General features: G+C 39.0%; 1 long non-coding RNA gene across 1 annotated transcript in view; it reads left to right on the top strand.

Annotated features, from left to right (window-relative positions):
• The first annotated feature begins 3,337 nt into the window (after window positions 1-3,337).
• Window positions 3,338-27,478, top strand: part of LOC103878476 — a 52,729-nt gene continuing 28,588 nt past the window's right edge. Inside the window, exon 1 of the long non-coding RNA XR_002517682.2 lies at window positions 3,338-3,541. This is a non-coding gene — a long non-coding RNA (uncharacterized LOC103878476). The remainder of the gene's footprint in view (window positions 3,542-27,478) is intronic.

Genomic DNA, 27,478 nt, shown 5'->3' on the forward strand with positions numbered 1-27,478 from the left:
GTGGGTTTAAGTGGCTTTGTAAACGAAACACGGAGGAAAACTCAGACTAATTAATGAATATGAAGCAGCGGGAAGGCTGGAGGTTTCTGGGGGACAGTCTTGTTGTGGGGTGAGGATGTGACATCTGTAGAATTATTTTCCTCCAGGAAGGGACACTTGCTTATTTCAAAAACTTTTTTTCAAGATCTCAAAGTGGCTTTGTGGAGAATATCAGATGTGGGTGAAAACACGCAAAAAGCATTTAAAAGTGAAATTCTCTTAAGTGGCAATTTCTCTGATCAAGTTATAACCTCAGCCCGAAAGAATGATCTTGCAGATTTTTAAAAAGTGTTATCCTTGTATTCTGAGAGAGAGACATCATGCTAATCTTGAAAAGAAGATGAATTGCATATTTTTAATACAGATTCACAGCGCATTCCAATGTACAGACTCTCTCCTAATAAGTGGCATTTGTTGAATATTAAATTCCATTTGGATCAAATCAAGGATTAAGATTTTATGATATGGCATTTCTGTAATGTTCTAAAATATTTCAGTTTCTCTGTTTGGAGAATTTACTATCTTTCCTTTTGTTCCTTCCTCACTTTTTGTTGAAAAAATTATTAGCACAAATATCTTATCTGCAGGGGACGTTAAAGGTTCCCTGCGTGCCTCCTATGACCCGTGTTTACCTACAAATGACTTCCAGATCTTCTATGTGAGACAAGCCAGTGCTGGTACTCTGAAATGTCCTTGAACTTGGGGGATGCTGACACTGTAGGAGCCAGTCAGAGAACAACCACCAAACATAGGCCACAGCAGAGATGCGGATGGACGAAGGAGTCAGGGAGGAGAGAGACTCGAACAATGATGGGAAAAGTAGACAGGCACAAAGAAAGACACAGAGAAAAACAAAAACAAAAACAAAAAAACCCAAAAGCAACAGAAAAGTGGCAAACAGTAATACTGCTTCTAGGATGTGCCCAGACTTCCTTGTTTAATTGACCAAATGGCAGAGCTGTGAGCAAAAGATTAAATAGTTGATCTAATTTGATTGTTAAGATACAAAAATAAGCAGAACAACCTCACCTTAAGCTGTTTTAGCATCTTAGTTGCAATGATAAACAAATAAAACATTGCTAAATCTTGTCTATATTGATTCAACCAACTCATTTTATTTTTATTGCATTTAAAGCTGAAGAATTACTTTTATAATTCTTAAATGTAATTCATAAATGACATCTATTCTTCAAAAAGAAATAGTACATGTTTTATTGAACACCTACTACAGGTAGGGGATCAAGGCTTTGCACAAAGAATACAAAGATGTGTAAGAACTCTAATCGATCTTAAATTATTAAGGAAATAGATGGTCAAGGTTACATGATAAATATAAACTAAATGATATCAAGATAAGTCCTGAATAGTACAAGAAACAACAGAAGAACTGTCACAAGAAAAAACTCTTGATAAATTGCTTAATGAGGGATACAGATTATAAATGTTTTGAGGTCTGAAAGGAGAAGACTTGGGCGTTACAGTAATCATTGATTGTTCCATGGAGATCATGACCCGCTTTGGGCCTTCAGGGACCTCTGATTCCCTTACAGGTAAAAAGAAGAAAAGGATTTGGAGACATTTATTTACATATTATTTATTGCTATTGTTTGATTTATAAGGAACAATGAAATCATAAGCATATTAATAGTAGTATGATGTGAATTGTATTTTGTCTAAAATTTTCAACTTATGCACAAATACAAAGAGAAAGTTATCTAGGCAATCTTCGGGCTGCAGTGAAACTATTCTATGGAAGAGAGTGATTCTGCAAATAGTTATTAAGCAAAAAAATGGTAGTAACTCTCAAATACCTATCTCTTTTGTCAGCATCTGTATATACAAACTATCAAAAGACTATTTTATATATGGTCTTTGCTGTGTCAGAATGGAATAATGTCCTTCTCCCCTGAATACCTTATAGCTCTCAGAGCATGATTTAAACACTCAAATGTCTATCAGAGAAGAAAAACAGATCCGTATTTGCCCAGAGTTGAGGATGGGAGCAGGGAATAACTGTCACCTGGGCACAAAGGAATTTGGGCAGTGATGGAAATGTTCTAAAAAAATACATTGTGGTAATGATTGTACAATTGAATACATTAACTAAAATCACTGAACTTTACATTGATTACAAGAAAATTTAATGATTTGTAAATTATAATTCAAGAAAGCTACCTTGTTTTAAGTGTCTACCAGGCCAGGGTGGTAATCTAATGCAATCCCAGGTTCTATGTTGTGGATGAAGATGCAGTGTTTTTGCATGGTAAACGTTTAAGAGTGTCCCTCAACCTCACTCAGATTTTGCAATCTCCCATATTTCATGAAACCCAGGATTTTCTTGTCCTATTTTTCATTTTCTAATTTTTATAGAGATGTGAGTATAGAAAAACATTGTTTAAATTAGAGGAAAATGACATGACAAATGACAATCCAAAATTTCTCACTGTGGAGCCTCAGTAGAGAGTGGTGGGGCCATAATACCTGGAGGGGTGTGTCCCGTGTCAAGGGGACGACCACTACTCAGCTCCGTTGGTTGTTACAGGGTAGGGAGGGGAAGTTGCTGGATTTTCTACATCTCCAAGAGAATGTTATAATGAAATCTGATTTTAAGATGTTGGTTCAGACTTTTAAAACAAAACACAATGTGGTCCAAACAAAATGGGACCAATTCAGTCGATAAGATGAAAATCCACAGCCTCTGCTTTATAGTCAGAAGCTCACAGTGTAGTGCTTAATTGTGGATTTCCTAGTTTTGCTCACTGTTGTTCTCTGTGGGCTAATTGTGACTCTTCAGCTTTTTATAGTTCCTGGAGCTGGAGGTTGGGGTAAGGGTTTTGGGTCTGATAAATACATGTGTGTGCATGTACGTGTGTGTGTACTGGTCTCAACCCCGTGCCTAGCTTTGTGCCAAATATATATGACAAATGCACAGTCAGTACTGTTGATTTCATTACTATAAACAAAATATCATGCAAATAAATGTTTTCTTGAAGGCTAGCTCAAATATGCATGCTACTTCACCCATCTAGTAAGATACAGTCTGGACTCAAACTCAAGTCTAAGTAGACGTCACTTAAAATGACAATGACCTGTCAGGTTTTCCCTGGCCAGATCTAGCATACAAGAAAATAAAATAACTTTTTTCTGTATTGGGCCATCATATGATTTCTGAAATGTGGCTGAGACTAGATAGATTCTTACTAAATGTTGTTTCTTCTTTCTGGGTATACATAAAGACTACATTTCCCATTCTCCCTTGCAGTTAGTTTGAAGTCACTTGACTATATTTTAGGCATGCAATTTGAGCAGACATATTCCAGGACTGGCTTTAGAAGTCTCCTGCATGAATCTCCATACCTCTTCTCTTCCCATGCTGTAGCATTTGTGGAGGATATGTGTTAGAATAGAGTCATCACATGATGGAAGGAACCTGGGTTCCTGAGTCACAGGGTGGAGGAGAGTCACAAAGGAGAGTCATCTGGCCTACATCAGACTAAGACAGGTAATAAATAAATATATTTATGTTAAGCCACTGATATTTGAGGATTGTTTGTTATATAGCAACTAGCATTATTTATCCTGTGCTTTTTTAGGGATAGTCTGAAAAAAATTGATTACACATGTAGGTGGTTCAGACCCTTCCGATGTAATTAATAATGACAGATTGCTGAATAATCATACACTTTTCATAGTTAACAGAACTCCTTTGCACACTATTTTATTTAATGCTCACAACACAACCCTGTGAGGGAACAAGATGAGGCTTATCACCATTGGGACAGATAGGAAACTGGGGTGCAGAAAGGTAAAGGGAAGCAGCTGGGATTTAAACCTGAGTATTTTGAGTCCGTATTTAGCTTCCTGTTCATCTACCACTGTTTATGTTTAGCAGCGAATCCCCAAAGAGGTGGAAAGAATCCTTAAACTTGTTATCTAATTATCTTTTCATATTCATATTTTAATTGCAAAATTGCATGCAATATTGATGCCAAGTCTTCAACATGGCCTGGGTTCTTACACTAATGTTAATTATTATTGCTTCAATTAGGTTTCTGTAAAAAGAGAAGGGGTTGTGCAACTTCATCTACTGCATTTTATTCATATAAAAACTTGATGATGACATATAAAAACTTGGATTTTTATAGTGCAGTGTATCTCCTGGAAAAGTATAAAATTCAGAATTTTTCATCCATAAGGTAAAATACATGGTGTATAATTATAAGTACAATTTGCCTCATTTTTGAATAACTTCTTTCTCAATTAGTGGTGTACACACTGACAAAAATTTCCCTTTGCGGGGACAAAAATTAATAATATTTTATAAATATGATGCACCAAGAAATTAAACACTTTCAAAACTGTTTTTCACCAAAGAGAAGAAATAAAATACTAACAACGAATAAGCTCAAGGAATTTCCAAACTTTTATATTCTACGGTCCCACTCACATTCTATCTCTTTACTTTCCTTGTTCCCCTGTCTGAAATAGCACATTTTAAATCCATTATGATTCTGTCAATTTTTTCAGGATTGCACAGAGTGCAGCCTACTGTGTACCACACCTAGGTGGTTCTCAACCCCCAGAAAATGTTTGGCAATGTTTGGCAACTGATGCATTGTCACAGGCCTGCATATTCTGAAGGGCCCCACATTTCGTTTAATGCTCTGTGGCTGCCCCTTATCATTCTTAATAATTTTATCTTTGAACTTGGATTTTGTGAGTAAAGTCTGATGGGACAGTGGAGAATGTGCATAAAAAAGATGTAGAATATGTGGGGATGCCTTTTCTTGCCACCCCATTCACGCTTTAGTAGCATCCATGGTGCCCCATGAGCACAGAATGCTGGTGGTCTACCGTGAGTGGGAGTTCAGTAAGACTCAGTAGTAGTACAAATTAAGAGAGTTTCATCTATACCAATGTAGCTCCACTAGGCTGTACTTTCTGCTTGAACCAGAGCTTTCTTTGAGTGCAGAAAAACACAAGCAACGAAGGAATCCTGTCATATTCTTTCTTATTCAGGCCATTTTCCTGTATTAGCCAAGCACTTGTCCCGAAAATGATGACACAGAGAGAAAAGGAAAGATAGGGCAATGCATAGTTCCTTTTCCTTCCAGAGTTCCCCTATTCAGCAGTAAGCTGAAGGTAGAGAGAGTTTGTAGAATGTGTGCATGTTTTTATTTTCTTTTTTGAGACGGAGTTTCATTCTTGTTGCCCAGGCTGGAGTGCAATGGCACAATCTCAGCTCACTGCAACCTCCGCCTCCAAGGCTCGAGCAATTCTCCTGCCTCAGTCTTCCGAGTAGCTGGGATTATAGGCACACGCAACCACCAATCCTGGGTAATTTTTTGTATTCTTAGTGGAGATGGGGTTTCACCATGTTGGCCAGGCTGGTCTTGAACTCCTGACCTCAGGTGATCTGCTCACCTTGGCCTCCCAAAGTGCTGGGATTACAGGCATGAGCCACCATGCCCAGCTCAATGTGTGCATATTTTGTGCAACATTTTCACTATTCTAGTAAGAGTGACATGCATGTGCATGCGTGAACTATGACATAGGGGTTGTGTCTTTGTTTGAGATGGAGTGTCACTCTGTCACCCAGGCTGGAGTGCAGTGGTGCATTCTCGGCTCACTGCAGCCTCTGCGTCCCAGGTTCAAGCGATTCTCCTGCCTCAGCCTCCCAAGTAGCTGGGATTACAGGCACACGCCACCCGCCTGGCTAATTTTTTGTATTTTTACTGGAGATGGGGTTTTCCCATGTAGACCAGGCTGGCCTTGAACTCGTGACCTCAGATCATCCACCCGCCTTGGCCTCCCAAAGTGCTGGGATTACAGGCGTGAGCCACTGCACTCAGCTATATCATTTCTTTATACGAGCTAAATGCTGTTATATTTGCAATTAAAACTGGCATTCTGCAACATAAAGATAAACAGTAAAATTCATGCTAATAAGTTACAGTTTTAATTTTTCGTTATTGGACTGACGTTAAATAGCAAATAAAAAATATTAATACCAAGGCAAGTCGAGAGAGAGACGGTGGAAGAAAGGAAAAGCTGCACGTTTCAGTACCTTTAATGTTACTTTTCCCCTGCTTTTTCAACAAGGAGTCTACATTTTCATTTTGCGCTGCACCCTGAAAATTATGCAGTCGCACTAATGGAGACAGTTTTGATTGTCACAACTGGGATGGGGGATGCTACTGGCATCTAGCAGGAAAAGGCCAAAGATGCTGCTAAACGTCCTGCAGTGCACAGGACAATCTTTACCACAGAGCCAAAAAATGTCCATGGTGCAAAGGTTGAAAAACCCTGTGGCATTTAGGTCCATTTATAACTTTTCCAACTAAATGTCCAGTCCCTTAGGTCATGGGCCATTGCTGCTTTTTCTAACTCGTGTAGCATCCAGTACACTTTCTGGCACCACTGGTGGAATGTTTAAAAAAGTGATCAGCCGGGACCAGTGGCTCACACCTGTAATCCCAGCACTTTGGGAGGCCGAGGCGGGTGGATCACAAGGTCAGGAGATCGAGACCATCCTGGCTAACATGGTGAAACCCCGTCTCTACTAAAAATACAAAAAAAAAAAAAAAATTAGCCGGGCTTGGTGGCGGGCGCCTGTAGTCCCAGTCACCTGGGAGGCTGAGGCAGGAGAATGACTGCACTCCAGCCTGGGCAACAGAGCAAGACTCCGTCTCAAAACAGAAAAAAAGAATCAATGCTTGTTCTGTTAAAAAGAAAAAAAGGAATAGTCTTTCAATGTTCTTTGCTTGTTATATCATCCTCCTTGTCATACAGGCTTGGTAAACCATTTGCACAGCTTGCTGATGACTTGTGTGCTTCAAGTCAGTGGTGAAGCCAGAAACAGAAGCCCTACCTCAGATCTTCAGAGATAGACTTAGATTTATTATTTCCATCAGAATTAATATGTAGCTGAAAAGGCATAATTGAGAATTGAAAAGATTTTACTACTGAAGTTAGGAGGCAGGCGTCAGTGAAAGGAAATATTAATTTAGTTCCTGACTTATGGGCACTGATATTGGGTGCTTCATATTTAATCCTTTGTTATAAATGGTTATTCTTTTTTACAATGCTTATTCTTTTTTATAATTTTTAATAAATGGTTATTCTGTTTTATAGGTGAGAAACTTGAGGCTCAGAGAGATTCAGTAACTCATCCAAGTTCATATGTCTAAACAATGTAGACTCAGGTCTACGTGATTCTGAAACATGTGACGCAGGATCCGGCCCCCCTGCAGGTACACTTCACCACTGAGGACTACAATATGAACCCTGAGGTTGAAATGCCAGTCCTATTCCACATTTATGCAGTGCCGCCACTGATGGGGGTACCACATACCCTGTCCAAACCAAGGCACCTGTGAGAGTGAAAGGAGTTATTAATCTGTATGCTGGGACAATAGCATATTATTAACTAGGACTGCTCCAGTGACATGGGGACCTACTATGATCATCCCTAACCCCCAGGAATTTCTTGGAAGCGGGTCGCTTAGCAACACAAGGGAAGCGTCCTGGTCAGGGCATCTGCTTCCCCAGAGCAACCACTGACATGTCTACCATGTTTACTTGATAGAAAGAAGTAACAAGGGAAAGAAACACGCAAGGCGTTTTACAATTCGTCATAAAATGAGTGCTGGGACCATATTTTTTGCTTCAAAAACATTAGTCAAAACAATTCAGCTGTAGTCCTGGTATCGTAGAACACACATATCCTAGCAAATCTCAAATGCAATAGTTTATCAGTTTATTGTCCACAGAAGAGCTTCTAATTATAGGCCTGTGCCAGATTCTCCGTATTCTGTGATGTCTTTGGGGCAGCGTACATGGGCATGCAAATGGGACAAGAAGAATTCTGATTCCTCACGCCTATTTAAACATCCCCTGGAAGTTGTGAAACTCCTATTCTGGGTTCATGCCACAAACATGATGTGGCTAATTAAAGAGTCTAAAATCAAAAGAACCACAGCTCCTTCTTTCAAAACACGGTATTTCTCTTCCTCTTTCTGCTCCTCCTTCTTCTCTTATAGAGCTCTTACTACCAAAGTACATGCAAATTAGACATGCATTACTGGAAAAAACTGGAGGAAAAGGAGCTGATGACTTTAGTGGGGCAGAAGGTCCAAATATAGGGCAGGAATCCAGCCCCACACGACTCGCTTATTTGAATATCCCCTGCTATTCATATTCTACTCACCTCCTGTCCCCCAAATTTCTGCTGGGCATCTGCCAAAACTCTGATGTATGAATCTAAATTTGATGTTCAGCACACATATTTCTTCCCATTCATGAAGATCCATGACTACAAAGACTAGGAAATGAGAATCTAGGCCCCAGACCTTGCTTTGGACTGCAGTATTTCCATATATCGGCTCAGGGATACTTAGAGGGCTGGATTTGCGATGTCACGCCTGAGAGCCTGCTGGTTGTCAGCGGGGGTCTCCTTCTTGGCTGAGGAAGGCAGTGGCTCAGAGACCCGCTCTTTGTCTGAGGTCACACAGACTCTTGGCGGCAGACCTCTTCAGTTCAGGCTTGCTTGCCTCTGGAGTCCTGCCAAGCCTCACACTAAGAAAACGACGGCATTTAATTAGAGGGAAACACCTCGTGCTACATGAAAGAGAAGGGAGAAATGGGAAAAATTAATTCATTGCTATGTAATAGGTGTAAAACACTTTAAATATGTAGAGGTTGCCATTTAGCTAAAAAAAAAAAAGTCAGCTTCTTATTAGACAGCGGTGTAGATAGATATCTTGACAGCTTTTGCACTTTGGTAGCAGCCTAGGCCAACATGGACTCTAGAAAGTCATTGCAATAAACCTCTGAGCTTTGCCCTATTAAAAATGTCAGACTAATAAATCACATTTTTTAATGACCAAGGAGGGAGGAGATCAATAAGCTCTAGGAAGCCATCTACAGAAGTGTCATCTGGTGCTATTTAATGTAGGCTCACTAAAGGTGGCAAAGATTTCACAACCATCTACAGTTCAATGTTAAGATCCACATTAGAACATGAAAGTTATATTAACTTTTAGGCCAGGAATCTTGGAGGAAACTCTCCTATTTTTAGGCACTATTTAGTCTTTCAGATTGTGTATGTGTTTATAAATAGCCCTATATTTTCAAGTTGTTTTCTGTCTTCCGAATCTTTAAAATGTAGAAAATAATGTTTTTTATCGGTTCTATTAACCAGAGCTTTTAAAAACATTTCTAAATATGGCAATTATTTAGCATATTGAAACAACAACAGGAAGTCAATTAAACAAAAGGGTGAAATTTACTGTTGAGGCAATGAATGGAAGAGTATACCCAATAGACCTGCAGGCTTCAGTGTTAGCAAAGATCAAACTGTCAGACTCAAAGAAAAATAGATCCCTTAAAAGAAATAATCCAAGGCTCATCTTTATTTTTAGGGGCTTTTTCTTCTCTCTTCCTCATACCTCCCTACTCCTGAATTATATAATCATTCACAGACATTCTCACTGGAGGGGAAAAAAAGCTAAATTTGGCATCTTTTATAAGTTATTCATTTTAGCAAAAGTTTCAAAATTGCCTTTTTTAATGAGTTTCTCTTCACCAGTACAAAAGATATAAATAAGACACAGTGATGGGCAGTAAAGGAAGGTCTTTTGAGGTCTTGGTGAGACTGTTTAGCAGGGATTGAAGACCACTTCTGATGCTCACTCTAAAAGAAATATTTTAAGCAAACCATAAAAGTGGGCTTGACCCTTCCATGGGCCCATCATAAATCAATTGTTAAAGCAAGGGTGAAAACTGGGGAGGAGGTCAGAGGTGGGAGAGAGGCCACAGCGAAAGGACAGTGTGAGAAACTAGAGTGAAACCAGAGAAGAGAATAGGGTAATCTTTTGGTTGAGCAGCATCATTAGTTCAGAAATTGTGTTTGTGCTGCTTAGAACTGTACACCAATGAAATTAGAGCCATATGCAAAATTCCTGCAGCAGAACCTAAAACCTAGGGTGGTTTTAACTCTAAGGCTCCTGTTCAGCAACAGGTAGATTGAAACTTGGTTAAAAGTAAGCATCAATCTACCCTAAGTCCTTGGGAAAATTACTCCAAATATACAGGAAAGTTTATGCCACTATTTCCTGTGTGTCATTAAAGGATACACCTTAAGATGAGTGGGTGGTATTCAGACATAAATACCTCACTCATAGTATCTCAAAGCATGTCAGTTTTGCCATAGTCTGAGAAAGGCAGGCTTTAACTGTTTGCCAAATTGATCTTACATTCGCAAGGAAAAGCTTCGTGATAACCCCTTCGTTAGGAGAAAAGAATATAAGATGACAAGTTAGTGTGTTGACTAATCTAAAAAATAAAAACTTCTGCTTTTGTAGAAAATTTTGTATCAAATGTAGAGTTTGAATGATCTACATATCTAGTCATTTGTTTCCTTAGGGTGGAATCAAGTTTGGAGCCCAGACAATTAAACCGATTCACATTTAAATGAAAGGTGGCTCGATTGATTTGTAACGACACAATTTATTTGGTAATAATGACATTCCTTGCGTTTGGCCCAGAAAACAATGGTTGATTTATTTCCTAATAACAAAGACAAATGGCCCTTCTGCTCCAACCTCTTCTTTATTCTCAGTGGTTTAGGGGCAGGTTGTCAGTGGACTCTGCTCTGTTCTCTATCTTGCTCGAGAAGGATTCTAGACAAAATCTTTTAGAAACATGCCCAGAAAAGTCCCAATAATGGAAACTGGACAGTTGCACACATACCTGCAAGTTTTAAAGAGCCATGTGCTTGCAATTGCACAACTTGGTGTCGAAAACAAAGGGTTATGCTAGAAAAATTACACACCTTAAGCAAAGCACCTTGATGTTGTCATTTGCAAAGATACAGCTCTGGTTAACATATGTTTTTGAGACTAATCTTAGAAGACTCAGATCAATAGGGGTGAATATAATGATGACATCATTATTATAATGATAATGCTTGTATTTTAAAAAATTATTCTTTAAAAATGGTCCAATGTTTAATGCAAGTGTTTCACTTTAAATAGAAGTTTTAAATGCAACTACAAGTGGAACAACTGGGAAGTGTCTATTTCAGCTTAATAAGTAATGATAAAAAATAATTAAAAAATAATAATATGAAGACAAACAGATAAAATAAATCCGTTTTAAGTAAATATGTGGTTCTTATTTTTATGTGACAGAATCACAGTACTAAGCTTATTTAAAACAAGTTTTCTATTTTATTTAAATGTATTTTTAAATGTTTGGAGAAAGCAGGGTGGTTATGGGGCCTTTAAGAAACAAAGTCCTTGAGTGACCTAGGGAATTTCCTGGGGCCAACTAGACAGAGCAGGCTTTTCTAGTGTGAGGGAGACCCTGGCCAGGGGAAAAGAGGCCAAGGAAAGCAAGTGAGTTTGAGTGGTGTCCTAGTGTGGTTTGCAGAAGATCTTTTTCCTGAGCAAGAAAAGTGCAGTCATGTGAAATGTAAAGGGGAGTGTATAACCTTATCTTTATTCCTCTCTGAAAACAGAGAAACCTTTCCATTTTGACACTGAAAGGTTGCTGGGAACCAATACAGGTAGCTGTTAGAAGAGCTGAGAGAAGAACCAAGCCGGCAAATTGCTCCTTGCTTTCCAATGCAACATTCGTTCATTCAACAGACAAATCCCTACTATGTGCCAACGGTGGTGGGACAGGTGACTAAAGCACAGGTGACTAAAGAGAAAGCGAAAGCACACTTGTGACAGTGATGGGAGCTGAGGAGGAGATACATAGAGCAATGCCACAGAGCAGGAACAGTGAAACTCAGAGGTCTACAGTCAGATAGGTGACCTATGTGAAAAGGTGCCAGGGAGGCCTCATAGAAGGAAGCCTGCTGTTTAGCTCAAGCAAAGAAAACATTTTAAAAGAAAAAGTTTTAGCTTGGGCAACATGGTAACACCATGGCTCTACAAAAAATACAAAAATTAGCCCGTTGTGGTGGCACATACCTGTAGTCGCAGCTACTCAGGAGGCTGTGGTGGGAGGATCACTTGAGCCCAGGAGGCAGAGGTTGTAGTGAGCCATGATTGCAGCACTGCACTCCAGCCTGGGAGACAGAGTGAGACTCTATCTAAAAAAGAAGAAGTTAAAAAAAATCAGAGAGGTTTAGCATACAATGAACAATCAAATGGATGACTACAATTTGTAAGCAATGATAAGTGCTAACATACTGTCATTTGGGCTTCTGGTTAATTTCAATGAAAGAAATAAGGATAATGTATTAGAACTTAAGTCCTTTTTTATTCTTTTGGCTTTATGTTCTAATACCCCTCCCTTCTTTCCTCCCTCCCTGATGGAGACAATCACTGTAGTGACTTTGGGGTTACTCTTTCAGTCCTTGTTGCTACACATATATGTGCTGCCTGACAGCAGCATTACTTTGTGTTCTTAAAATGTATATAAATTGCATCATTCTGTATGTAAAATTCTGTTATTTGCTTTTTTATTTAGCAGTATGTTTTGAGAGTTATCTATGTTAATTTTTAGGGATCCAGTTCATTCATTTTGTTGGCCGTGCAGTATTCCATCATATATCGTAAGTCATTCTGATTAATGAGAATTTGAATTTTTAACAAATTTTACTGTCACACAGCATGCCTCACTCAACGTTTATGTATATGTCTCCTTGTGCACAGATGCAAGGGTTTCCTTAAGAATTATACCTAGGAGTAGAATTGCTAGATGGATGTAGGATATTGGGTAGACACCAGATATTCCAGATACTGAGGAACTGTGTTCCAAGGTGATTGAACACGTTTATAGTCACTTTAGGAGTGTGAGGCTTCTCCTTTACCTGATGCTTGCCAACGTCTGATACCGTACATCAGTCTTATTGTTACGAAATGATATTCTTTTTTCACATTGTCATACGAAAACTATATTATTTCTCTGATTACCAGTGAGGTAAAATTATTTTTCATACATTTATTGGTCATTTAGTTCTTCCGTTTTGTGAATTCCCTGTTTCTATCCTTTGCTGAATTGTCTATCAGATGTTTCACATTTCTTTTTTTTTTTATACTTTAAGTTCTAGGGTACATGTGCACAATGTACAGGTTTTTTACATATGTACACATGTGCCATGTTGGTGTGCTGCACCCGTTAACTCGTCCTTTACATGAGGTATATCTCCTCATGCTATCCCTCTCCCCTCCCCCCACCCCATGAGATTTTTCACATTTCTCCTTATTAATTTGTATCAGCTATTTACACATTCTGGATTCTGAGATTATATATACACATACACACACAACATATGCACAAAGACACATATATGCACAGATGCATATTTAAAATTCTACTAAGCATATAAAAGAAGACCTAGATCAATGGAAAAAAAAAATCAAGTCCTTGGAGAAGCAAATAACATTCTAAAGGTGTAAATCATTCTCAAATTAATCTATTAATTTAAGAAAATTCTCATAAAAATTCAAACAACATTTTTTGGTAGCGTGGAACACAGAATTCACATATTAGAGTAAAAAGAAAGTCAAGAACAACTGAGACAACCTTTAAAAACTGAGAAAAGGCAGGAAGCGTGTTCTATAAGGAGACAAGAATTATTGTAAATTATAGTTACATATAACTGTAATCATATGTGCAACATATGCACATATATTAATAGATTATATATACAGATATACAATATACACACGATATATATGTGTGTATATATCAGTTTATATCTGATCTATAAAAAGTCATCCCTCGATACTGTGGGAAATTTGTTCTAGGACTCTTCATTGCTACCAAAATCTGAGGATGCTCAAGTCTCTGATATAAAATGGTGTATGTAGTATTTGCATATAATTTATGCACATGCTCCAATATATTTTAAATTATCTCTATATTACTTATAATACCTAATTCAATGTAAATGCTATGTAAATACTTGTTATACTGTATTGTTTAGGGAATAATGACAAGAATAAAGGATGTACAAGTTCAGTACAGACACAATTCTTTTTTCAAATATTTTAAATTTATCCTTGACTGAATCCATGGATGCAGAGCCCATGGATATGAAGGGCTGGCTGTCCTAATATATATGTATTCAGTAAGGTGAGCAACCACAAACTTAACATACAGAAAAAGTTAATAGCATTAATTTACATACATAGTAATCAATGAGCTAGCAGATATAATTGAGGCCTCATTTGCTAGGTAACATAAACATATAATAAATACTCAAATAAGTTTATTGAGAAATACTGATAAACTTAAAAATTCTACTAAGGACATAAAAGAAGACCTAGATTAATGGGGAAAAATATCAAGTTCTTGGAAAAACAAATAATATTCTAAAGATGCAAATTATCCTCAAATTAATCTATTAATTTAATAAAATTCTAATAAAAATTCAAGCAATATTTATTTTGTAGCATGGGACACAGAATTCACATATTAGAGTAAAAATAAAATCAAGAACAACTAAGACAACCTTCAAAAACTGAGAAAGGAGGCAGGGCACCGTGGCTCATGCCTGTAATCCCAGCACTTTGGGAGGCCAAGGTGGGTGGATCACGTGAGATCAGGAGTCGAGACAAGCCTGGCCAACATGGCAAAACCCCATCTCTACTAAAAATGCAAAATTTAGCCAGGTGTGGTGGCGCACGCCTGTAATCTCAGCTATGCGAGAGGCTGAGGCAGGAGACTCGCTTCAACCCAGTAGGTGGAGGTTGCAGTGAGCCTAATCGTGCCACTGCACTCCAGCCTGGGTGACAGAGCAAGACTCTGTCTCAAAAAAAAAAAAGAGAAAAAAAACAAAACTAAGAAAGGAGAGGAAGCATGTCCTATAAGGAGACAAGAATTATTGTAGAGTAATGATATCTATGTGCACTGGTAAAAAGATACACAAGGAGACATTGGTCCTCAGTGTATCTCCACAAACTTTTGTTATTCTATACTACTACTTATTTAGCCACTAAATAATTCATTCTATAATTTTAAAATAAAATTTTAAAGAGCAATTTTAGGTTCAGAGCAACATTGAGTGAAAAGTACAGAGAATTTCCATATCCCCTGACCCCTACAAATGCTCAGCCTCCCCCATTATCCACATTCGCCACCAGAGTACTGCATTTGATACAATTCATGAGCCTACGTTGACACATCATTATCATTCTTTAATTTTTAATAAATAATTCTACTTTAAAGAGAGAAAGAAGCATCATAGTCTGGCTGATATCTTAAAGTTTCTAAGACACAGGAAGAGCCATTGCTCTCTTGAACCAAGAAAAACACCATCGTCTACCGGCTGACTAAAGAAATACAGGAGGAATTAACTAGCTTCTCTAGGACTATTTCCTTGTAAAACAGCTGGTTTTACATGAAGATATTACACTCAAAGAATCATATAAAAACATAACGGGATTTTTTTCAAATACTATCCCCATAGTATCTATACTACAAACTAGGTGTTACCATCTCCATTGAACAGATAAGTAAACAGAAGCTCAACAAGGTAAGATACTTTTCCCAGAACGCAAGGAGAAAGGGCAGAATCAGAACTCCCAGTTAGCTCTAGAAAACTCCAATCCTACACCTGCCATCTTGCTTGATGCCCACTGTCAACTCCACTTACACTAACCCTGGTCTCACTCAGAGAGTTGCAGCCATTGATGACTTGGAGCTCCATAAGACTGGGATTCAAGAACTATAGAACACAATTCCCTAGAACTCAGAGTGGTTTGCCTGTGCCCCTGTGACTTGGGGTGCTCAAGCCTCCTGGGCTGCACCATTTCAACACGTCCTTGGAGCACGTTAGTGACACTTCATTTTGCTTCTGCTTAACTTCAAGGATTTCATGTGCTTATGTCAAGTATTAGTTGCATGTTCCTGCAGTTTAAACAAGTGTAGTGTCATAACAAGAGTAAACTATTAATGCAATGGCAGTAGGAATCAGTAGCCTGAAAAAAGAGTAGGGAAGTAGTGATCAAGGTATCTTCTACCCTATTGTTTTCATTCACTTGGTCTCTGTAACTCTAGTTTCTTTTCCACTCCTTGATCATGGGAAGCTCTTTTTTTTTCCCCACTTAATAAGGTCTTTATATTTACTGTTCCTTCTGCCTTAAAACTGACCTACTAATTTGTGGATGGCTGCCTATTGTTCTTTAGGTCTTGAGTCAAATAGCAGCATCTCTGAAAAGCCTGCTATAATCACCCTTGGTCACAAGGCTCTAGTTACTCTCTATCATATCCCCTGGTTGTTTCTTTTCAACCAGTTATCTCAATCTGAAATCATCTTATTGATTCATTGTCTTGAAGCTAATACTTCTGGCTCTCTGTTAAATACCCGGCACCTAGACTAGAGCCTAGAAAATGATGGTAGCTCAGTAAAAATGTGTTAAATAAGTCATCGAGGGAGTGAGCAATCTTTACTAGAGATAGAGAAATGATCAGAAAACCTTTTCTGGCTACATTTCCAAGAAAGAGATTTAGCAATGAAAATGGGTGGTCTGACATACTTTTATTCAGTTCCAAAGCCCTGGTCAGTAAATACTGGTTTCAGAGGCCAAAGAAACCTGAGACTTGACTGGCTCTAGGCTTGCACTGCAGCTCAGAAAACCCCCACATGCAAGCAGAACAGGAGTTATTCGGACCCCCCTCTCTCTGCTCCTTTGGCATGCGTTCTGGGCCCTGTAAAGGTTGCCATTTACTGGGTTTTGTCAGATCAACACAAAGTAAATATTTTCAGTTCCTGAATGCTGGTGAGAGCATGGGAGGGATCAAGTGACAGTGCCTGGGAGTACACTCGATCTCCGTGCAACAGCAGGCTCAGTTCCATGCTCTCTACAGAGCCAGGCCGATTAGTGGCACATGGCTAGGGCTAAGTTCCTCCAGCAGCCCTGTGACACGCAGGAAGAAGTTTATGCAGCTCTATGAAAGAAATCAACACCAGTAACAAATCAAGTGTCAGTGCATGCTCCATGACTTATAAATACCCTTAACCATATAGAGATGCTGGTGAATCACACAGCATGAGAACAGAAGGGTGGTGGGGAAAGACACACAGCAAGTCAGGAAGAGGAGCTAAAACAGTTCTGCCGGATGACCATAACGGAAAAAGAAAATGTTCGTTGCCCTGAGCTCAAGTGTGTGAAAATCACACTTCTCCATAGATTAAACACTACCTATAAAAATTACCGAAAGTTGTGACTATTTACTCCTGCAACAGAACCAGATTCTGGCATCTGTCTGAACCCAGGAAGAGTAATATGCCCTGAAGCTCAGAGTCCGATCGCTGTTCTCGTGCAGAGTGGGTGGTAGCTAAGCCCTCCAAGATGCTCTGTTCCTCTTGGCCAACAGGAGAGAATATTAGGGCTTGCCCAAACAGGCCCCAACAAGGCACTTTTATTTAGTTTCTAGCATGATTAATCTAATTTGTTTTAGGTTCTGGGAAACTGGCTATACTACAAGGTAGCTTTCTGGAAACTTATGAAAACTTACGTCCAAAAATCCTTGTGCAAATTAGACATTAATGGGCCAATTGTACATGTTTCAAATCAGCAAGCTGCTCCATAGATGAAATTGATCTATTTAGAAAAGGTTTAGAATTTAGAAAAAATTAGGTTTCAGGAAAATAGTATACCTTCTTTTAAACCTTTCTTTCCCAGGCTCACTTTTAAGAGATCATCGTAATTCCCCACTAAGAAAGTCACTGTATCTATCATCAGAATGGTGGTATCAGATGGCACCCCCATCTGCTGATGTGTAAGGATTTTGAAGGATTCGCTAATCTTAAAGAAGCCTCTCTCTTAGACTGCTTTCTGTGCTGGGAGTGCAGGCAGTGGGAGAGTCCCAGAGGTGGGGCATGGCTCTGGAGTGGAAGCGTCCAGTCCTGCAGAAGCAAAGGGCAGAAAGGGAACAGAGCTCACAGCATAGAAAATAGTTTCCTAGATGCATTAAATCATTCCCCTAGAGAAACATGGCCCAAAATCTGATGAGAAAGCCGGTTAGAAAAGCTCCATCTTCTGATTTGTGGTCCACAGCCATCTCAATTCTGTAGTGTAGGCAGTCTGATAGGGTAGTCCCAATGGGTTCAATTCTAGAAGCCACCAGATTGAAACTGGTCCAATCAACTAGTTTTAGGACATAGGTTTTCCAACCCAGGACTTCATATTCCATCCTTGCCCTCCAAAATCCAGAAACCAGTTTTTAAAATACTTATTTCTATCTTCTAAAAGTAGATTGTAAACCCAAACCAAACCTCTAAAAGGATCCACAGACTAAGGCCTTCTCTACTTACCCTAGACCTCTTAGCTGTAGGTAGAAATAATGTAGGCTTTTCAGATGCTTAAAAACATGTCCCACTCAGGAGGAGATGGCTCCAGATAAGATCTTTTGGCAGGTGCCTATTAGGCTCAATTCCATGGCTTTCCTCCAAGATGATTTTATTTTTAAACAGAATCAAATTTTATGCTGTAGCCTTGCTAGGAATATAGTAGATAAAACTGTTCTTTTCTCAAAACAGCTTTCTTTTAACATATTTAAACTTTCTTTCTTGTCTATGAAATAATTCAAAATGGAATTCTCTTTACAGTGGAGCTTTGTTTTAAAGTAAGAAAGATCTTACCCCCTCTATCCATGCTATGGGCAGAAGAGATTGTTTAAAAATCCTTGACAATATTAAATGTGGGATGTAGTGCTCATTGAAATTATACCTTATGTTTGTTCAGATGCATAGCCCAAGAGACACAAATGTTATAAACAAAGCATTATAGTAGCTTCTATTTGAAAGATCTGGTATTAAATATTGTCATTTATCCTCAAGATCATGAGTTCATTCATGTAAATTAACACTGTTCATGTGCTCCAGTTTCTGATCAATCTTTTGGAAATCTATCAAAATATTTGAAAAACTTATTTGAGTGGTAAACTGAATATTATAGGTCAACTTCTGATATCCAAGTGAAAGATACAGAAGCCTTAAAATAAGGAAAAACATATCTACCATGAGAAGTTTGTTCTTAGCACAACCAGGAGGATCAAGTTTGAAGAATGCTCTCCATTGGGACTATATGTCCATAAGAACTACAGTTCATCAAAATCATCTAGCTCTCTGTGGCCCTCAGGTGGTATCTGGTCATTCTGGCCAAAGACTAGCTACAGAACTAGCTTTCAAAAAGCGGTTCATCTCAATCAGTTTCAAGATGAAATCAGAAGATAAGATCAGATCCAATTTACCTGCAAAGTCTCCATTCTAGCATTTAACAATGTACTATAGTTGCTCAGTCTGTCTGTCAACTTGTCAACATAAGTTCATTTAGCTAAGAAAACAGGTGAGTTTTAATCTCTTCTGTAAGGGCCATGACAATAGTAAGCTCCGTGGTGTGTTCACATACATGTGAGCTCTAGAGTTTTAATTTGCTTTCCTTCAGTAGAATGTAAGCTTCACTGAGGGCAAGAATCTCTGCCTTGTTTGCTTGTTTGTTTGTTTGTTTTCCCCACTGTTCTTTTCTCAGACACTAGATCAGAGCCTGATATGCAGTAAGCACTCAATAAATATCTGGTGAATGAATGAATGAATACTCAAGTGTAGGGTTTCTGCTCTGTGTGGTTGGCTGGGGGATTCCACTCCCACTATTGGGACACCCCGCTTGGTTACAATGCAAGGTGTGCATCTCTTTGGCTACCTTATTTTTTACTTTGGAGATTTGTTTCTAAAAGGCAGGCATGGGTGCTTCCTTTCCTCTAGTCATAAACAATAGAAGTAGACCAGTGTTATGAACCTCGCTTTCAAGGAAAGAGAAAACGTATCTGCTGCTCTTGAACTTCCCAGGGATACTTACATTAGATAGTATAGCCAGGCAGCCAATACCTCTTGCTTCATATTATTTAGAAAAATATTCCCAGCAAATATTCTCTGTGACTGGAGAGTTCATAGAATTTTTTTTTTTTTTTTGTAGTTTCCTCTGCTCAATACCCAGGATAGAAGAAAGCAAGGGTAAAATGCCACACGATTCATTTTACTGGGTCTGTCTTGATTTGACCAGGACAGATGAAATCTTGCACTCTCCACCTACCACTACAAGGAAAGGTACTACATGAATGGACTTCCCAGGCCAATGCTGGCCTCTACTGGTGTGGAGGCAGAGAAAATCAGAAGGCCACTGGAAAATGGCCCTTTATTCCAACCAAGATGGCAGCCTGGGTCAGGAACATACCTGAGAGTGCTTTGGTTTCTCAACATTTCAGGAACTAACATCAACTAACATCCACCTTCTATTATCTCCTGTTAGAGATATGAGCATATTCAGGTAGAGAGCCAGAATCGATTTGCTGCAGTTTTTCTATAAAATTACCAAAAGAGATGGGAACAGAGCAACGACCAGTTGACTTTAGATCTCACTGCCTCAGTATAGAGCCTGGCATATTAACAGACGCTGGCCAATGTTTGTTGAATGCTAGAGTGACCAAGAAGTCCTGGTTTTCCTGGAACTTTCTCAATTTTAGTAGCAAAATTTTTATGTCTCAGGAAAATCTTCTGTCCAGGTCAAACTGGGATAGTTGGTCACTCTATTCAGAATGCCATGGTGATGCATGGATTTACAGAACTCTGAGTTAAGGTCAGGTGACCTCTTGCAAATCAGTGCAGTGTACCAAAATGCCTGTCATAAGTTTGTTTGTAAAAAGCAAACAAGCAAAAATTGTTCTATGAAAACATCAACATATTTTTGAACTATGTGAAAAATACTTTGTTTCTTTTTTCAAATACCTGTCAGAATAGTCAGTTAGCACAAAAGACTAAAAGATGGTGAACAGAAAAGAACAACATCAAATAAGAAGCATGACAAATGATTTTGGTTACAGAAGCAAACTTATTGCTTTCATTTCCCCAAACTGTTACCTGTCAAGTAACTTATTGCAGACACAATAGGGTCAGGGCTGTAGGCTGGATATTTTGATATGAAAAGATAATTTTTAAAAAATGCTAGGAAACAAGGAACATTAAGTATTTCCTTACTCTTCCTTTCAAAAACAAAAATAAAAGAAATTTGTCAAAAGAAATATCCCATCATTGTTTTAAAGACATTTTGCATGTTTAGAATTTCCTCCAATAAAATGCCACAGAGAAGAATGCACATTTTACAGTCCTAAACATATTTAATATACTGTTTTTACAACAGCTGTTGCTTTCACAGAACTTTAACCCTGCTGTGTAAATGCATCACCAGGAAAATACCCTGGTTGTCATGGAGACAACCTCAGCACAGAGCCCTTTGCTCCGTTGAACTGGTGTCAGCTTTCAGCCTCCCTGCATTCCAGTCTGGCATCAACCCCAGGCTACAGCTCAGACTTCATTAGAGGTCCTGATGAAGGACAGCGAAGGAATCCGAGGCAATTACTAGAACTGTAAGACCTCTTTCCATCAACACACCTGATGGGAGAACTAAAAATTAATTCCAGAGGGAGTGATGGTATTAATCAAGATTTTCTGGCATCTTCCTTCAAGAACCCTAGATAGACCCAGCTGTCTTTTCCAGCCAATTTTAGGCCCATCCATTGTCTTAGCAGGGAGAGATAATATTACAGCTGACATTTGGAAGATTATTTAAAGTATCACGTGGCAAATGTTACAAGTGTACGGCCAAATTTTCAATGTTGCTAAGTTAGTGAAATTTCTATCACTACTTGAAGAAAAGAACGGTAGTTATATTGAATCCTTCCCGCTGGTGATTCATGATAACATTTTATAAAAAACATTGAATATTTGACTTTAAACAAAACTGAGTTTAAAGGGGTGGCACAAAAAATGATGGATAAAGTGAAATGATGATCACACAGTTCTTGTAAAGTATTGCAGAAAAGACAAAATGAATTTTCTATCCTTGGGGGACTGCTTTAGAAAGCAAATTAAAACAAAGTTTTCTAAAGCAACTTGGTTTTATGGTCTCATAAGTACAAGTGAGTTATGTTTCTGGCTTTTTTTTTTTTTTTTTTTTAGAAGGAGTCTCGCTCTGTCCCCCAGGCTGGAGTGCAGTGGTGCGATCTCAGCTCACTGCAAGCTCCACCTCCCAGGTTCACGCCATTCTCCTGCCTCAGCTTCCTGAGTAGCTGGGACTACAGGCGCCACCACCACGCCCGGCTAATTTTTTGTATTTTTATTAGAGACAGGGTTTCACCATGTTAGCCAGGATGGTCTCTATCTCCTGACCTTGTGATCTCCCACCTTGGCCTCCCAAAGTGCTGGGATTACAGGCGTGAGCCACTGCGCCTGGCTGAGTTGTTTCTTTTATCCCTGAAAAGTTCTTAAATTTGGTGACAGGAAGATTCAAAAATTGATTTATTTCATAAGACCTTTAAATATATATGATTTATCCAAACAAAGCACTTCCTTGGTCATAAAGGGAACTTACCAGAATTGTTATCAGTGAACTAACAAGAAATCAAAGACACAAAATGAACTCAGTCCTCTAATCATCCAATGGCCTTATGTGGTGGCAAGGCTAACAGTAAAAGGACAGAGAGTAGGCATTTGCAAAGCTAAGTTTATGTTGAATTGACCTTAGACATCTGAACAAATCAGGTTTGTATTTAGACCAAAGACTTGTGCATAAATAAACCTGAAATGTATGACAATTGTCATGTTTAATAAACTGATTAAAAGGGAAGGAAAAGATAAAATTTATTGTAATTTGCTCTCTTACTGTTCACTTCCTATTACTCATTCATTCAACAATGATTTACTTAGCACATATTTTGTGCCATTGCCTGTACTTGATGTATAATGATACATCTATTAATAAGTATGATATTGCTCACATGAAACAGGTTTTTCTGAGCTGTTGTTCACTTGGCATGTATATTTTTTCTCATATTGTGATATTTTCACCTCTGTATTTCCATATTTACCAATTCCTTGACAGCAGAGGTTTGCAACTAAAATAAGTTGTGTTTTAAATAAATGTTCTCTTTTAAATGAAATTGCCACCGGAAAGAATTTTACAGGGCATTCTAGAAATATAACTTTTCCCATCTTTAGTCCATTTTCTGACCAGTAGATTTATGTTGCATCATGATCACTCCCTTTTTCCATCAGATTTGGCCCAGAAGGTCAGCATTAGACAGACTTATTAACAAAAGTCAATGTCAAAGAACAAAGGGATGCCACAACTAAGGTCGTTTTAAATAATGTGATGTAGGTGCTATTCCAAATAAGACATTTAAAAAATCAATGGCAGTGTAATAATTTTGAAATATTAAGCAATGTGTGTCTTGTCCTCTTTGAATACCTCACTTGTGGCTCTGTGGTCACTTTTGGGGAGACATGTGACAGAGCTAATGCATATAAAAATTAGATGACATGGTAGATGTATACCGTGGAATACTACACAGCCATAAAAAGAACGAAATCATGTCCTTTACAGCAACATGGACGCAGCTGGAGGTCATTATCTTCGGCAAATTAATGCAGAAACAGAAAAACAAACACCGCATGTTCTCACTTATAAGTGGGAGCTAAACACTGGGTGCTTATGGACACAAAAATGGCAACAATAGACACTAGGGATTATAAGGGAAGGAGGCAAGGATTATAGACCACCTATTGGGTTCTATGCTCTATGAATTTTCCAGTTTTCTTTTTCCCTGTCTCACATACTTGGGAATGGGCTTAGTTACGCTGCCATAACCGGCAGCCCAAATTTTCACTGGAGGTTGATGTCTTACTCACAATACTTACCTATTGGGCATTGGCCGGACACTCTCCTCCACTGTCATCATTGTCCCCGTTCATGAGAGCCCATGGTGATATTCCAGTCTCTGTGGGGGCCCCGCCTGGGTGAGCTGGCAGAAGGGGAATGGGATGCTGGTGTTGCACCTGTCTGGAGGTCTACAGAACTAGCCTGAGATCCACCTGGGGCCAGATCAGAGCTTTACTCTGCTCCTGGTACCAACATGCAATGGCAGCCTTGCCAGGAACAAGCAGATATGCTTCCTAGAGTGAAATCATTTTGTTTGCTTTTGTTTTTGTTTGACCATCCACTCAGTTGAATTGCTTATAATAAACCAGAAATGGATAATTAATGTGTTATCTGAAAAGTGACAAAAGTCAAAATTGTCTGCGATGATGAGTTGAAAAATTGCCTGGAAGTAATTCCAAATGTTCACAATGCCTGATTCTTTATATGACTGCATTCAGTAGGAAAAGAAGTTTGGGAAACATCGAAACAAGCTTATTATATTCAGTCATAAAGAATTTTCTCCTTACACCAGTGTTTTATGTTTGTTTTTCAGAGATTGAGAAAATACAAACTTTATTAGTGTGATTTTTAGGTTTCGCAAATACAGTTATGAGTTTGTTGCAAACTCTCAACTCTATTTTTTTGGCCACTCACTATGTTGCTTTTAGCATTTGTATTCTTAGGAGATAATAATAAAAGGCAGAAGGTCATGCTCCCCCACTTGGTTAAATTTTGGGATTTACCAGTTGAGTATAGAACACAGAACATCACCTTCAGTGGCTCACCCAGCCTTGCTTATTTCTGTTACCCAGTCCTGTTGATTATTTTTGTGAATCATTCATTCTGTCAATCATTTTTTGTTTTTCTTACTTATCTGTGGAAGCTTCTGTTATGTTAAAGATATTGATCTCATTATTATTATTATTATTATTTTTTTCTTTTGAGGCGGAGTCTCGCTGTGTCACCCAGGCTGGAGTGCAGTGGCTGGATCTCAGCTCACTGCAAGCTCCGCCTCCCGGATTTACGCCATTCTCCTGCCTCAGCCTCCCGAGTAGCTGGGACTACAGGCGCCCGCCACCTCGCCCGGCTAGTTTTTTGTATTTTTTAGTAGAGACGGGGTTTCACTGTGTTAGCCAGGATGGTCTCAATCTCCTGACCTCGTGATCCGCCCATCTCGGCCTCCCAAAGTGCTGGGATTACAGGCTCGAGCCGCCGCGCCCGGCGATCTCATTATTCTTGATGCAAGTCACAAGAGTCAGGAGTTGGGTAAGTATTATGGATTCCTGTTGCAAATGAAGTAAAATATTACGCTTCAATTTTAAAAATGGTTGTTCTGGGAGAGCTGAGATCAACAGCTGTGTCAGAATGTTCTGCACTGAATCATCCTTGTTCATCTGCTTGAAATGCGTTCTATTCTCCCCTGAAGTCTCGTTCTACAAATCACTCACCCTTCGCAGCCTAGCTCTCTCTCTTCCTCTAGGAAGCCTCTCCCCATCACTCTCTCTGCACTGACAGCCCTGCCCTCTGTGTCTGTAGCACCGCAGCCCATAGCCCACAATCGCGGTGTTTGGTCACAGACCCCCTCACATGGTTATTCAAACATTTTAGGCATTTATGTCTCCACGCCAGGAACCAGGTCTCATGCTTCCTCCACATCTTCCACAAACCCCACCACACTCATGCGGCTTCAGATCAGGTGTTTCCAATGAGATGGTAACCTCCAGGTTTGGTTTATTTCCTCCACTGTTGTTGCACATGGTGGTAAGCCCAGAGCAAGTGCTCAGTAATTGTCAATGGATTGGGTGAAGGTTATGAGAAATGGAAGGGACCCCCTGCCAGGACAAAATGTCTTCAATTTGTCACTGATAGAATGGAATGGGAACATTCTACCTCCTGCTCATGTTCTACATGGTAGACTAGCATCAAGAGCCCTTAGGATCTCTTTGGAATTGTTAAATATAACAATGACAATAGCAGAGAGATAGAGCCATCTTTAGTGGGTTTCTGTTACCTACAACCATGAGTTTTGAATAATCCTGTGATGACTTTTTGGTAGGAAGGGAAAAGTACAGGTGCCATATAATTTAAAAAATTAGGACTGATCATGCTGTCCCTAATATTCTCTTAACTTTTTATCCTCATTTAATAACATACAGTAAAAAGATTCTCATGCCATTACACATTTTTCTATGTGATTTTAATTTGTTAATTAACTGTATTATGATTATCGAACATTTTAGTTGCTCTAAAATTTTCAATATTTTAAACAATCCTGTGATAAACAATCTTACTTGTGTACCTTGGAGCAACATTCCCGGTTATTTGATAAGTATAAATTCTCAAAAGTTTGGGGATCAGAGAGCATCCTCATCGTCACATAGTGATCAATTGTCTTCCATTGTGCTGTATCAATTTACAGTTCCTTCCCACCACTTTGTACTGCTTGGGGCTCACTTTTCCATACCTTAATCAGCACTACCTTCTTATCAGTGTCTCTGGAGCTAGACTTCAGGGCTACAGGAGTTTTGCAAATTGTTCATTCTTCCCTACAGGGCCTAGGTCCTCCACTGGCCAAGGATGTGATCCAGCCATGCAACCTGAGGCACATGACTTCACCTCGCTGGCCCTCGTTCTAGTTCCCTCATCTGTGAAGTGGGGATGAGGTTCTCTTGCCACGATAGTTGTGCAGTCTCCTCTTTGCTGTGCAATTCAGCCTTCGGGTACTTTTCATAACCTACCTACTCTCCTACTCAGCCAAAATAATGTGGCTTGTATGCCTTTTGCGTTTGGTCCTTTCTGCATCCAACAGCTACTTGCATAGTGTTATTTGAGAGCATTTCCAGAACAACTGTCCAAAAATCTCTCCTGCTAAAATGCCATGGAATTTAAAATTCTAATGTTGGAAATAATTAAGAATACCATCCTTTGTTAAAACGCACTGCAAAACATTACAAGACTTAAAAAGAGCTACCAAAACAGAATTTTCATAGAGGAAGAGAAAATTATGAAAGCAGAATTGATCTAAAGTTTTGGAATCACATTTTTAATTGATTAATTTTTTTCAGACAGAATTTTGCTCTTGTCACCCAGGCCTGAGTGCAGTGGGACAACATTGGCTTACTGCAACCTCCGCCTCCTGAGTTCAAATGATTCTCCTGCCTTAGCCTCCCAAGTAGCTGGGATAGCAGGCGCCCACCATCACACCTGGCTAATTTTTGTATTTTTAGTAGAGACAGGGTTTCGCCATGCTGGCCAGGCTGGTCTCGAACTCCTGACCACAGGTGATCCTCCCACCTTGGCCTCCCAAAATGCTGGGATTATAGGCATTAGCCACCACACTGGGCCTGTAATCACGTTTTTTAGATTGGGATGGTTGAGAAACATCAACTGCTTTTATGATAACCTGGATAGATTAAATTTCGGTTAATACATATATTTTTAAATCTTATATTTCGAAGTTATTCTGCATATCTAGACACATACAGTGATCCAAAAGGTGAGCATCTTCGTCTCTTCCGAGTCTCAAATCAGACAAGCTCTGAAGAATAGGGTTATAGGTACTAAAGTTAGGAATAAACATACGCAAGCTTTTATAAATATATTCACTAAGATAAAGCAATGAAGACATAATAGCTTCAGGATCTCAATCCCCAACAGTTTTGAGTACACATTTTATGTTTAAAACTGCAGATGAAATATCTCTGAAGAGGTACTTTCTTTTT

This window comes from Papio anubis, chromosome 13 (assembly GCF_008728515.1).
Source record: "Papio anubis isolate 15944 chromosome 13, Panubis1.0, whole genome shotgun sequence".
Taxonomy (NCBI): domain Eukaryota; kingdom Metazoa; phylum Chordata; class Mammalia; order Primates; family Cercopithecidae; genus Papio; species Papio anubis.